We start from the raw sequence: 13768 nt of genomic DNA on the forward strand, positions 1-13768 counted from the left end.
TTATTTATTAACATAGTTACAATATATAGGGTATTGTAGGGGAGAGATTTTGTTGTTTAACTTGGAGAATATCTCGCCTTCTAACTACATCTCTCATGATGAAATTTTATTTTCGATTGTATATAAAAACTTTTCTGATGTTGCTCAAGCGTCGAGACTTCTTTACGAGAACAAATTGTATTAGAATGGTTTTTTCATCACGTGGTATTCTGGTTTAACATACAATGTCATAGGGACATAAATTTACTCATAACACTGTATTACTGAATCAAAATGTTGCAGTAATAATAAATTCATTCTATATAATTCAGCTTTTGGGACCCAAGTTGTCCACATTTTAATGATCAAGACGCTTAGCAGGACCACCACGTCTGTTTTTGGAACAACCTTTCTGAAATACCAAAACAAAGCTGTAAATTTGGCATGGAATTTATAATTGTAATGGCACCAAGCTATGTTTGGGTCTGCGTTTTGGTCCTCCACCGCACTAAATAAGTTACTTCAATCAAGTATAAATCCAAAAGCTAATTAATCTTTACTTAATCTCTACCATGCAGATGCATTGATTAATCTCAGCCATCACCATTTAATCTTTTCTGGATTAACTTGGCTCCTCAAATTATGAGGTAAAATTCCTTCTCAAAATACTTTGTGATTCATTAACGAAACTTCATAGTTATGATCAGACAATTCATAGTTTTATATTATAAATAAGATGTAAAGATCATTTCTACTAAAAGACAATAAAACATAAGATCGTTTAGTGTTTAAATAGAAGTTGAAGAAAGTTGAGGTTCCATCATAAAACTAATTTGCAATATGAGAAGTAGCCCAAGTACTTATAAGCACATGCAAAGTCCCTCATATTTCCGATGTGGGATTCGTACTCTCATCACGCCCCCTCACGTGTGGTGAAGTTTCAAGCCTAACATATATGTGGACAACAGAAATTGGGTGCATGGAGACATTAGACGTGTGGCTGGTGAGTTTTCCACGCGAGACAACTTGCTCTGATTTCATGAAGAAATTGAGGTTCCACCATAAAACCAATTGGCAATATGGGGAATATCTCAATTACTTATAAGCACATGGAATATCCCTCATTTTCTAGATGTGGTCTCTCAACATTTAGTCTTCCAACTGTATACAAACAAATGGTCAAATTCGATAAAATTATTATGAACTATTTAGTTGTTTGCTATAGTTGATTGATTAAACGACCTTAGTTGTAATTGATTTTTTGTTGAGATGCTCATTACAAATTGGTTTATAACATGAACAATTCCGATTATTAGCACGAAATTTTGCAAATTGGCAATAGCGTGTTTTAAAGAGAAGTTCCTCCACGTCATGGAGGAGCCAAGCATTGTTTTTTTTTTTTTTTTTAATCTGTTTTATCCCCATCTAAGGGCTAGTTTGGGATAATGTTGTTTTGGACCCATGATTTAGATAAAAATCATTTTTTTTATTTACCAAACACAAATTTAATCCCAACTTTTTTCTAAAAGCTACTTTTAAAATAATTTTAGTAATACCAAATCAGCCTTAAAATTGTTAACTATGAGGACAGCTTCATTTACTGACCACTTTGGCTTTTTATGAAAAAAAAAATTAATCAACAAATTAGAGTAGGTGATCCGTATCATATTAATTAATAAATTAATTAATCCCAGATTTAAAGTGTAAAATGCCTGCTTTCAGATTAGGGATTTTATTATATAATATATATATATATATATATATATATAATAGCTCCTTTTTGCTCCTTAAACTTTAAGATCCATCTCCTTACATACAAAGAATAAAATGGGTCGAAAAGCTCTAAAGCATTGATCTTTTTCTTTAGGAAATTGAAAAAATCAGCAGCAATCCTTGCAAAAAATCAGTAGCAACCTCTGCTAATGACCAATCACAACTGAACATGTGTTCAAGTTGAATTAAAAAATTAACAATTTAGGCACATATCCAGCTATGATTGATCATCAAGAGAGACTACTGCTGATTTTTTAGCTGTCAAGTCCCGTTCTTTTCTTTACGTTAAAAAGCAAATAACTTATATTAGAGTAGAGAAACTGTTGAAGGTGGTCGTGCATGTTTGGAAAGATACCAAACAAGTCACTTTTCAAAAGTCCAATCTGAATCCACCCATGCTCATAATAATACACGAATAAAGACCATAGATATTAAAACTTCGTAAAATTAAGTGTCTTTTGAGAGACAAATTTACATGCAACCAAGTAATGAGACAATTATTCTTACAATGCTAATACTTAACAACAATTGTGATCACTCCAGAACAGAATATGTATTTCTCCTTCTCAAGCCCTTTTGAAGACAAATATGTGTCAAGTAATTGTCATATTCACTAAATAATTAAAATGAAATGTTTCATTCATCTAGACAAATATAAATATTCTTCTCAAACGAAATCTCATAATCTCATCAGTATTCACTCTTGTCTAGTCATCAAGTTATTTAAAACAATTTGTTTTTATTTTGATGTTCATTACGAGCTAAATATGATGGACTCGTTTACAGATTTCTATATTTATACTTAAAATTTACTTATTTATCAACATTAAAGGTTGCTCAGAGCAATGAGCAATCATAATGTCACAAAATTAACCCTGCAAGACAAAGAAAGATAATCATAATTAGGAGCCTCCATAAAAGGCTCTTTGGTGCTCAAGTCAATAAAGAGTGATTTATATGGTATCAATTCAGTTCTGTTGGTATTAGCTAGCCTTCATCAAGTGGATTAGATCCTTAATTAGAGTCTAGTCTCAAACTTCCAACTTTGCACAATAGTATTGTATACGAAGAGGTGGGTTTGAGATGGAAACCTCCACAACGCAAGGTCTTTTTAGAAGCATGTGACTTGGTTTTACATAGTTCTTGTCATCTTTCATGTTGGGGAAACATACTCATGCCACAAAGGAATTAATTTCACCTATAAGGTAAAACACTAAGGAAGACCATAGACTCCGTGATGCATTATATTTAATGGCACAATTGTGCTAACAACTCTATCATTTATCACATGATTGTTCATCACTACAGAGCTGTTGTATAAAATAGGACGATCTTTTATTCATACTGAACTCAAAATTTGGTTCTCGATACAAAGCTGCTATTCCTTGTTGTTTTGATTGGTAAAGGACAACACCCATTGTAGCGTACGAGTTGTTTCATATCGTATTTCACATTGGTCCTAGGGTGTGCTTCAGCCTCAATCATTTCTGAGCAGAAAAGCCATTTTCATTTTCAAATAGTGTTCGATCGATTACGTATTAATCACTTACCTTAAGTTTCACTTGATCAAGTGGAAGGGAAGGCTTAAAGATATTGGTATGCAAGTTCATCTCTTTCTCTAAAGGTTTTTGTTGAAGTGCAATCCTACAAAGTAAAGTTTCAGCTAGAATGGATGATGAGATTCCATTGAAACAGAGTCAACTCCAATAGACTTATTGGAGGGTCTCATTGGCGTGCATTCAGTAGGAATTGAAACTACGAATTCACCAATTATGAGTTGGGTGCTTTAATTCAGCCATGGATGCTTAATTTCGATACTGATAGTGAAATTTTATTGTTGTGTTAGAAGAAGGATAGCTTACGGCGTAAATTCGGATGATTGATGGAAGAAACACCAAACATATCCCAAACCTCTCACTCCCACCAGATGGTTGAAGGAAATAGACTGACTACCAAAGATATTCGTGTTACATCATCTGCACTGATTTGTATACGAATGCGTGTCATCTTTCTCAAAACCTTTCTAAATGTATCTCAAATATATTTCAAGTAATTACAAAATTAGTGAATAACTAAGCGAGAGAAAACTCTAAAAATCATTCTTCAGCCACTGGTCCCTGCCTTTGACTATGGAGTCGGTGGCAATCCCTCCCTTACCTTCTACCATATCTCTATTCTCTCTTGTGGTTTGCCCCATGTATTTCATGTGTTGGGGTCAAATTCAGATGCTTTAACTTATTTTTCTAGAGTTTTTACTTTCATTTTCTTGTGGGTCGGCAAGGCATCAACTGGTTTTTGGTTCGTGATGTGTTGATGTTCTTCTCTTCACATTTGACATGATGTCTCAAGTTTAGGTGATTTTGGGTAGGTCTGCCTATTCTAGGTAAAGTTGTATGGTTATGGTACGTTCATGCTTAGATTTGGTGGCACCTCATGGTAGCAAGGTGTTCTTAATTAGGATTACGTTTGTTGTTTGTCTTGTCATGAATCCTCTAACTCAGATTAAGTTGTTTGTATTATGTAGTCTCGCTTTAAATCAGTTTTGAGTTTCGTTATAAGTGAGTTTAAATTATCAAGTATGCTCTTGTTATATACATATATCGTGTTATGTCAATTTGCGGCCGATTAGAAGAAAAAGTTCTTGCCATTTTGAAGTCGGTGAGGAACATTAATCTTCCCACAAATTGAGTAATATCCACCTTAACTATAAGGTAAAAAAAACCATGACTTAGACCTTGGACTCAATATATATCTGATCTTATTACTTAAAGCGAACGCAACAGCTGTCTACTTTTCTTACCCCAATGAACGGGACCATGTTTCTCCTTTCTCTTCCTGCCCGCAATTGTGACGTTCTTATATAAAAGTCCCTTTTTATTTTATAATCTTACCCGAAAGAAGTAAAAGTGTGAGTGTGTTTTTAACTGTGTACGTGTAGTCGGTGGGTAGGAGTAAGACAAGGAAAAGCCCGAGTTTGTAGACTTTCTATTTTGTAGACAACGAAATGTTGGAAGTTGTTGAGTTCTTGATAGTCGAGTACGACAACCACTGGAAAGAAGACCTGAACAATTTAGAGGGTTATGGATACATTTGAACACATCCATGCAGGGGTGGAATTTTTTGCCATTTTTTACTGCATCATACCAATTTTGTGTCATTTTTTCTGTTTCAAACGGTAATGACACTGTAATTATACCAAAACCAAAGATATTTGGTATTGTATTAATATCCAAAACCAATATGAACAATATTACCGTACGAAATACATATACATATATATACACACACACATATGTATTATATTTAATAATTATATGTAAATTTACATAATACTAATTCCTAACATTTATCTTTAATATATTTCATTTAATTTGCAACTTAAAGTCTTTAGCTTCTATTCGATTTTATTTGTAACCCTAACTTTATCTTTTATTCTTGATGCATGGCTTAACTAATTAAATGTGTGTGAAATAATGATGAATGATGAGTCTTGGTTGTAGGTTATATATATATAGTACAACGATATATTTTACACTAAGAGGAGGGGAGTTCAACTAAGCCACACAATGGGCAACCTAATTTGGTTTCGAATTTGTCATCCACGAGATTCGAACCTAAGACCTCTCACTTACCGGTGAAGAGAAATACTACTGGACTGTAATATTGAATGACAGGTTATAGATATATTAGATTATTTCATATTTTAAAGATGATATTAAAGTTCATTTTAATATGTGGGCAACTCGCTTAACAAATGAAAAAATAAGCAAAAAAACATCTTGGGCCCTAAAAAATAGTTTAATGTTGTAAGCCTATTTGGCTGAACTGTATTTAAGACTAGAGAGGGAGAGAGGCCGGCGACAAGAGAGAGAGAAGAGAGAAATTTAATTGTGAGGTGTGTGTTTTATCACACCATTGTGCCTTATTTATAGTAGTATGATAGGTTAAATCCTTACCCTAATAGGATTACAACTCTAATAGGATAATAACTACTAAGGGGAATATTCCAAGAGATCCCTAGATACACTAGGATTTACACAATCACATTCCTATTCTAAATATAACTGCAACACTCCCCCTTGAGTGTGGAAATATTCAAACAAAACATCGCATCAGATCTTCAGTAGAAAAAGTAGAACAGTTGATGAAGTCGGCGGCACAACGGGCGAATGCGAGTCTCTAATACAAATAAAGTATGCATTGGTAGTAAAACTCACAAAACCTCGTTATGGTAAAATCTAAACCAGGTGAAAACCCATAGACTAAGGAGAAAAGTGAGAAGTATACACAATGTCTAAAATAAACTTCAAACAAGACAAAAGTAGTGAATTCAACGAAGTATGATCATCCTAGGATGGGTGCCTTATCAAAACCTCGTTAGATAGCAAAAACCCAGTGGGAAAAATACTCCTAATTGTAGAGAAAAAAGTACATAAAGATCAAGTGAGTATGCTTCAGGATACTCCCCGTGAGTTAGACACAACTTCCAAATAAGAGAACTACAAGCAATTCAACTCAGATAATTTACGCATACTGATTCCTTGGACGAGCTTCTGAAAAGTAGACTTAGGCAATGACTTGGTAAAGAGATTGGCCAAGTTGTCCTGGGAACGGATTTGCTTGACTTCAATTTCCAATGTTGTTGTTGCTGGTGAGAATAAAAGAACTTCAGTGCTATGTGCTTGGTGTTGTTTCCCTTGATGTATCCATTCTTTAATTGCTCAACACATGTTGCATTGTCTTTAAAGATCATCGTAGGAAAGTTAACAACAGTAGTAAGACCACTAGTGCTTTGAATATGTTCCATGACTGCTCTCAACCAAAAGCACTCACACGATGCTTCATGCAGTGTAAGGATCTCAGCATGGTTCAAAGAAGTCGCAACTAGCGTTTGCTTGGTAAACCTCCAACGAGGCAAGAATCAACCTGATGATCGAGAGGGGCGGCGGCTCCTTTCAAGGATTCATGGGTGAAAAACAAACCCAAGCCCATCGTACCCTTGAGGTAGCGGAAAATGTCTTTAACACCATTCCAGTGTTTGCATGTGGGCGCATTGTTGTATCTATCATAAAGATTAACAACGAATGAGATGTTGGGTCTTGTACATTGAGCTGAGTACAATAAAGCACCAATTACACTTAGGTATGGAACTTCAGGTTTCAAAATCTCTTCCTCATCCTCCTTGGGACGGAAGATATCTTGTTTAGCATCTAAAGTCCGAATGACCATAAGAGTACTCGAAGGCTTCGCTTTATCCTTATTAAAACATCACAACACCTTTTGGGTGTAGTTCGATTAATGTACTAGGATTCATCCAAACAATGCTCAATCTCCAGGCTGAGACAATATCGAGTTTTTCCAAGATCTTTCATCTCAAATTCTGATTTCAGGTGAACAACAATTTCCTCAAGCACTGCGAGAGTTCTGATGAGATTCATGTTGTTGACATAAACTGCAACGATCATAAATCCAGAATGTGACTTTTTTATGAACTCATATGGGCATAGTTTGTTGTTCACATAACCCTGACTTGTTAAATATTCACTCAGACGGTTATACCACATCCACTCGAATTGTTTCAATCCATAGAGTGATCTCCTAAATCTATAGAGAGTGTTCCGTGGTCTAGAACTATTTGAACCAGTTAATGGAAGTCCTTCTGGAACTTTCAAGTAGATTTCTGTATCTAGATCCCCATAAAGATACGCGATTACCACATCTATAAGCTGCATATTCAGTTTTTCGGAAACTACCAAACTAATAAAGTAGCGGAATGTTATGACGTCCATTACGGGGGAATACGTCTCCTTGTAATCAATCCCAAGGAATTGAGAGAAGCCTTGTGCTACGAGGCGTACTTTGTATTGCACTATTTCATTCTTCTCATTACGGTTCCTCACGAAAACCCACTTGTAGCACACGGACTTCACATGTGGTGGAGTAGGAGCTACAAGCCCAAAGCGAATCGAGTTTGACCTAGATTGTTTGTTTCTAGTTTGACCAATCTATTCTATGTCAGCATTCATCAACGGAACGTGGTTCAATGTCATCACTAAGCATGATGTCAGTAGTTATTGTGTACGCAAATACATCGTCGACGATCATCTCATTCCGATTCCAAACCTCATCCAATACTACGTAGTGGCCTGAAATCTCACGATTCTCAGGGGGTCGGGTTATCTCATCTAAAAATTCACTCTAATCTAGAATAACCTCATGCGTTGGAATAAATGAGTGAGCAATGGTTGAATTCAGACTAGGGTTAGGGTCACTAGTCTGTGCTGTTTTCCTATTTCAGGGTTGTGAATCCTTTAAACCAGAGGGTTTGCCATGCTTCAGGGTAGGATCAGATGATTGGTTATTCACCAATGTACCGGGCCGCGTGGAAGGTGCTGCCGCCCCACCCTCGGGGACAGTTCGGCCTTCCCATAAGGTATTACCGTGTACTCGAGGTACGTCTATCCTTGTAGGTGCGTTTGCAGCAGGTATATGTGATCTCGTCACCTTTGCTAGATCAGTAAAAGCATCCGGCATGCTTTGAGTGATGCTCTGAAGATTTATAATACGACGCACTTCGGTTTCAATTGGGCAATGCAGGGATCTAAATCAGACATAGTGGGAGCATACCATGACAATTCGCGACGTTCTACAGGAACATTAACATGCTTATATTCCCCTAATGACATGAAGATGATCTCATCAAAGTGACAATCTGTAAAATGTGCGCCAAAGAGATCTCCTGTCAATGGCTCTAACTAGCGAATAATTGATGGTGAATCATAACCAACATAGATTCCTATTCTTTTATGAGGACCCATTTTAGTACGTAGTGGCGGCGCTATGGGCACATAGACTACGCATCCAAACACATGTAAATGCGAAACATCAAGCTCCTACGATCCTTCAGTTCCTTAACTTCTAGAAGAGCGTGCTAATAACGTGTTATAAACATATTTGACTGAACTGTATTTAGGAAGGATTGGTTAAATCCTTAACCCTAATAGGATTATAACTCTAATAGGATAATAACTACTAAAGGGAATATTCCAAGATATCCTTACATACACTAGGATTTACACAATCACATTCCTATTCTAAATATGACTACAACACTTAATAGCAAATTGGTACAATACTATTATCATATCATCCAAACCAAATTTTATGTCATATCGAAATTTTGGTATGATAATGGTACTTGATTTTGCCATATCAAAAAAATTAATATGGTAGTTAGTATAAACGTTTACGGTAACCACATTGAACCCACCCTATGCATGCATGATGTTCGTAATAAACAAATAGGATGTTCGTAATAAACAAATAGGATGTTTGTTCGAAAGTCTTAATTAAAGAGGGGTTATAATAAAGAAGAGTATCCTATGAATCATTTTCTCTGTCTAGTTTCCTTGAACCTTAATTAGCTCAAATGTATATATTTATATCTTTTGTTTACAACAAGATTGTTTGACCCTAATAAGTCAACCTCAATAATTTTTTCACCAAGTCTATTTACTCTTGCTTCGGAGAGAAACTTACATATTACCAAGTTCTTTTGATTAAAACAAAAATAACTTACATGTTACCGGTTTCATTGCCCTAGTCTCTCTACCTCCCTCTCTAAAAAATAGTATTGTAATAAATCATATTATAGAGAGAGAATTTTTTTTTTTTAACAAGCGATATTATCTACACTAAGGGGGAGGGGTAGACTTAACGTCACAATGGGCTAACAATAATGTGGTTCAAATTCGCATTTGACGAAAATCGAACCTAAGACCTCTCACTTACAAGTGAAGATGAATACCACTAGACCGTAGTACTAAGTGACTATTATAGAGAAACAAATTAGGAAAGAAGTGATGTGATATTAAGTAAGGAGAGAAGTCACTTAGTATTACGGTCTAGTGGTATTCCTCTTCACTTTGAAGTGAGAGGTCTTAGGTTCGAATCTTGTAGATGGTGAATTCGATACCAAATTATGCTGCACATTGTGTGGCTTAACCAAACTCTCTATTCCCTTAGTGTAAAATATCGATTTACTAAAAAAACAAAAAGTAAGAAGAGAGAAGTATATAAAAAAAATAGTGTAAACAGGCCATGTGAGAAGAGAGGTCGATGGAAAGAGGATGATCAACTCAATAACACACATTAATGATATATTTTACAAGCTAAGGATTTTAAATTGTTCTTGAACTTTGGGAAAAATAAAAGATAGCGTTATTTATACATTTATTTTTATATCTGACACACCTTATTAATTTTTTATCATTGATTATTTTCAATTCATTCGATCTAATTCTCGAAAGTTGAAAAGACTATGTAAAAAGTAAAAAGGATTGTAAATAGCACTACCCAAGATAAAAGATTAATTATACGAAAATTTGAAATAGGTCTAATTTTATAGACTACTTTTTAAAATAGATCTAATTTTTAGTAACTTTTGACTTTTGACTTTTAAAATATATCTAATTTTTAGTTACTTTAATCCATTTCAAAAAACCCCATTAATTATTTCTTGATTTCACCCTTCATTGAGAAAGAATGATGCTTGTTCTTCCAGTTACCCTCTTGCTTCATTTCATCCAAAAATTATATGCAAATCATCAAAAGAGTCAAAAATTTACTTTATCACTTGGTAAGAAAAACAGTTAAACTTCAGATGAGTATGGAAACTGATTGATTGAGAGGGACAGATAAATCACAAGATTGGACAACACAACAATTCCATTAACAATAATTAACAGGGAGCCTTTGAAACCCTAATCCATAAAGATTAGGATTATCTTCCATACTCTTTCTATCTTCTTCCATTTCTTTCATTCATATTTTCTATCTTGTCCTTTTTTTATATAAAAAATTAATATAAGATGTTAACGTAATTTAACTGTGATCGTTCAAATAAGAAAAAAATAAGAAAAAAAATAAGAGAGAATCTTACTTCAATCCATAAAGTACGGCGGTAGGATACTCTCAGATGCTTGAGCAGTGGATTTTGCCTTTGTCCTTGCTTCTTTGCCTGCCTTTGTAAACCACTTCTTTTTTCTTTTTTAGTCGAATCGTAAACCACTTCTTGCTCATTACTTTACAGTAAATTTGACTAAACAGCACTTGAATTATTCTATTGAGTGATGCTTTGCACATTATTAAACATAAAAGAGAATTGTTGATGGTGTCCTTTTGTACCTTGATCTTTTATATATCAATGCTACTTTTTCTTTTTTTCATTCTACAACATTCTTTGTTATTCATATAATATCTTAGTCAATAAGATGTTAAGTTTTTACTCATGAGCTATAGGTTTGAAATTTTTTCATTTCCTAAATTATTGTAATAATTTCGAACTCTCCATCTTCTCTTAGTCCTTAATAATAGTAAAAGCTTAAATAAAAAATCATTCAATTTTGGCGTAATTCCTCAAAGATTATTTCTACAAAATATTAACAAAATCAGAAGTCACTTGTAGCCATTTATTAACAATATAATAAAGGAATTGAGGTTTCATTATAAAATTAATTGATAATACGGAGAGTAGTCTAACTCATACATGGAAATGTCTCTTAACTCTTTAATCTAAGTTTCACACTCTTAATATAACTCTTCACATGTAAGTTCATTTGAGCCTAACATGTGAACAATATATATTGAACGACGTGGTGGCACGTGAGTTAACCTATCCTAATACAATAACTCGGGTTTGTCATTTGTGTCAAACGTACTTCATGTCACTCAATTAACAATATAAGAAGTAACCTAACTCGATATAAATACATGCATGGTTTCTTAATGTTAAATTCACTCTATCAACATATAATAACTCGAGTTTGTGTCAACACTGAGTTCGACTCAAGACAAGCAGTTTCGATCATCAAACCAAATTACATGATAAGATATTAAGAATAATAAGATGCAAGAATGTACCTGGCAATTTTTTATTTTTTTTATTTTGTATTTTTTATTTTTGTTCAATACCTGGCAATTTAATAACCAACCCAGTTGAATGTGAATCCAATAGAAATGCTAATCTAAGCTGTAATAGCACGTGCTTTTTCACTTATAAATTACGCTTTTTAGCATGAAGATTGAAGTTGAAGATCAAAGCATTGCATTGGAGTGAGGGATATGCAAATGAAGTGGTCAAGCTTCGATAAGTGAAGTAGTCGACTCGACCCCGTGAGCAAAAAGTCATAACAACCCATCCCCCATGACCTAACTCAGAACACCTACTCCTTAATTTAATTAATTACTTTAATACTCTAATTAATAGCATTTTTAATATGCAAAATGTAGGTACATTTTACATTTTTTGTTGGGTTGAAAATCTCTTCAATAAACGGAATGTAAAATAATCATTTTGGCCTAAAAATATAAAATTACATAACTTTTTTTTTACATATTTAGAATGTAGACCCTCGTCAATTAATGAGACACTACTAGAATTATGCTCATTGCACACCATTTTTTTGCACACCCTTTGCAATTGGTGGTCATAGATATAAAGCTGCTACTCTTACTATTTTTTGGTGGCTTTACAGTGGATGCCACTGATATGGGTGGCCTTCAACATAGAGACACCAATGATTGGTGAATAGCTTTATTTCTTAAAAATACTTTTTGGTGCATTTGTGCTTAACTGGGCACCAATGCACCAGAATCCTCTTCCCTTCCTCTTTCCAACCCTCAAGTTAGTTTCTCTAAATTTGTAGCCGAATTTTCTCAATTTCATATCTAAGAAACGGTGACCATGGGTATTCCGGCCAATTTTCGGTGAAGTCTGCCTGAATTGGACCGCAACCAAGAGGTAAAAATGATCCTCTCCTCGTGGATGTTCCCTAGTGTAAGTGATTTCTCAAAATAAAAACTTTCAGTTTTGGATCGATTCTAGATTTCAAATTTTAATTCCATTTTCTGTATGCATGTCCAAGATTGGGGACGAGGAAGGTGAATCAAGGTTGTTTCCAACCTGGGCCGAGAAGAATGGAAGCCTTGGAAGGTTGTGGGTGAAACTAAGGTGAAGAGGGTTCTTCTAAAAAATTAAGGTAAAGAGGGTGATTTTCTCCTTAACCACAACTATCACATTTTATCTCTTGCTTGTAAATTCCCAGGATCTGCAGTTGCAATACTTTTGATGGATAAATTAAAAAAGAAGCAACTGCTTTTATAAAGCTTTTGTAGTCTCAAGCATGGTAAATATATTAGCACCAGAAAGTGAGGAAATCCACTTTCTTTGGTCAGGTTGGATTCTCTACTATGACTACCATTTTTATCTCTAAACAAATTTTTAATGGTACGTATGATATACAAGGGTCTGAGTGTTTTTCCAGTTATAATTCGAGAGCCATTAGCAACTTCTAGGGGACGAAAATTGTTTTCAGGTCAAAATACAAGAACCAAATCGTAACTGGACTAGGAGATTACATTACCAAAGTAGGAAAGTTCGGTCTAGATTCATAGTTTGGCAACATAATATGTATGTAGGATGTTGTTTTGGAACCGCTTGGTAAGTGTTAAATACATCCTATAACATGACTGACTAGCAAACATGGTCGTTCAGATATACATGCAATTGAGATCACTGACTAAATCAGATTTCTTTTATATTGAAGCAAATCTTGCCTATTGGGTGTTTGTGAAAATTCCCCAGAGAGTTAGAAACAAGGATATGATGCAAATTTGAATGTAGGCTGTTTTGGTATGTGTGTGTACGTATAGGGGTGTTATATTGATATGACATGCTGCCTAATTTATCAATTTTTGGATTGCTAGATCAAAGAAGGAGTTCAATTTATCAAGGATCAAGGTTTGGACTGCTAGACAGCACCTCACCTTCGATTTGAGGTATGGAAGTCTCATGCTTGCAATCTGGCCGCTTACGTGTTTAAATTTCTGGTTTATCAATATGCTCAAGATTTGCTTAGCAAGTGGTTATGCTAACAAATCAAAGTTCCTTTAAGCATATGGTTGGTGCCCTCCAGATTTGTGTAAAAATATAGAGCCATCTGCATGGTCCTATGCT

The 13768-nt window shown here is 34.6% G+C and overlaps 1 long non-coding RNA gene across 1 annotated transcript; it reads left to right on the forward strand.

Moving 5' to 3' along the window:
- The first annotated feature begins 12406 nt into the window (after positions 1 to 12406).
- On the forward strand, positions 12407 to 13573 carry LOC103942062. Its single transcript, XR_007253531.1, has 3 exons — positions 12407 to 12553; positions 12678 to 12791; positions 13519 to 13573. It is a non-coding gene; the product is annotated as an uncharacterized LOC103942062 (long non-coding RNA).
- Positions 13574 to 13768: the final 195 nt, after the last annotated feature.

The sequence above is a fragment of a genome, unplaced genomic scaffold, assembly GCF_019419815.1.
Source record: "Pyrus x bretschneideri cultivar Hongxiangsu unplaced genomic scaffold, Pyrus_bretschneideri_v1 Contig59, whole genome shotgun sequence".
Taxonomy (NCBI): domain Eukaryota; kingdom Viridiplantae; phylum Streptophyta; class Magnoliopsida; order Rosales; family Rosaceae; genus Pyrus; species Pyrus x bretschneideri.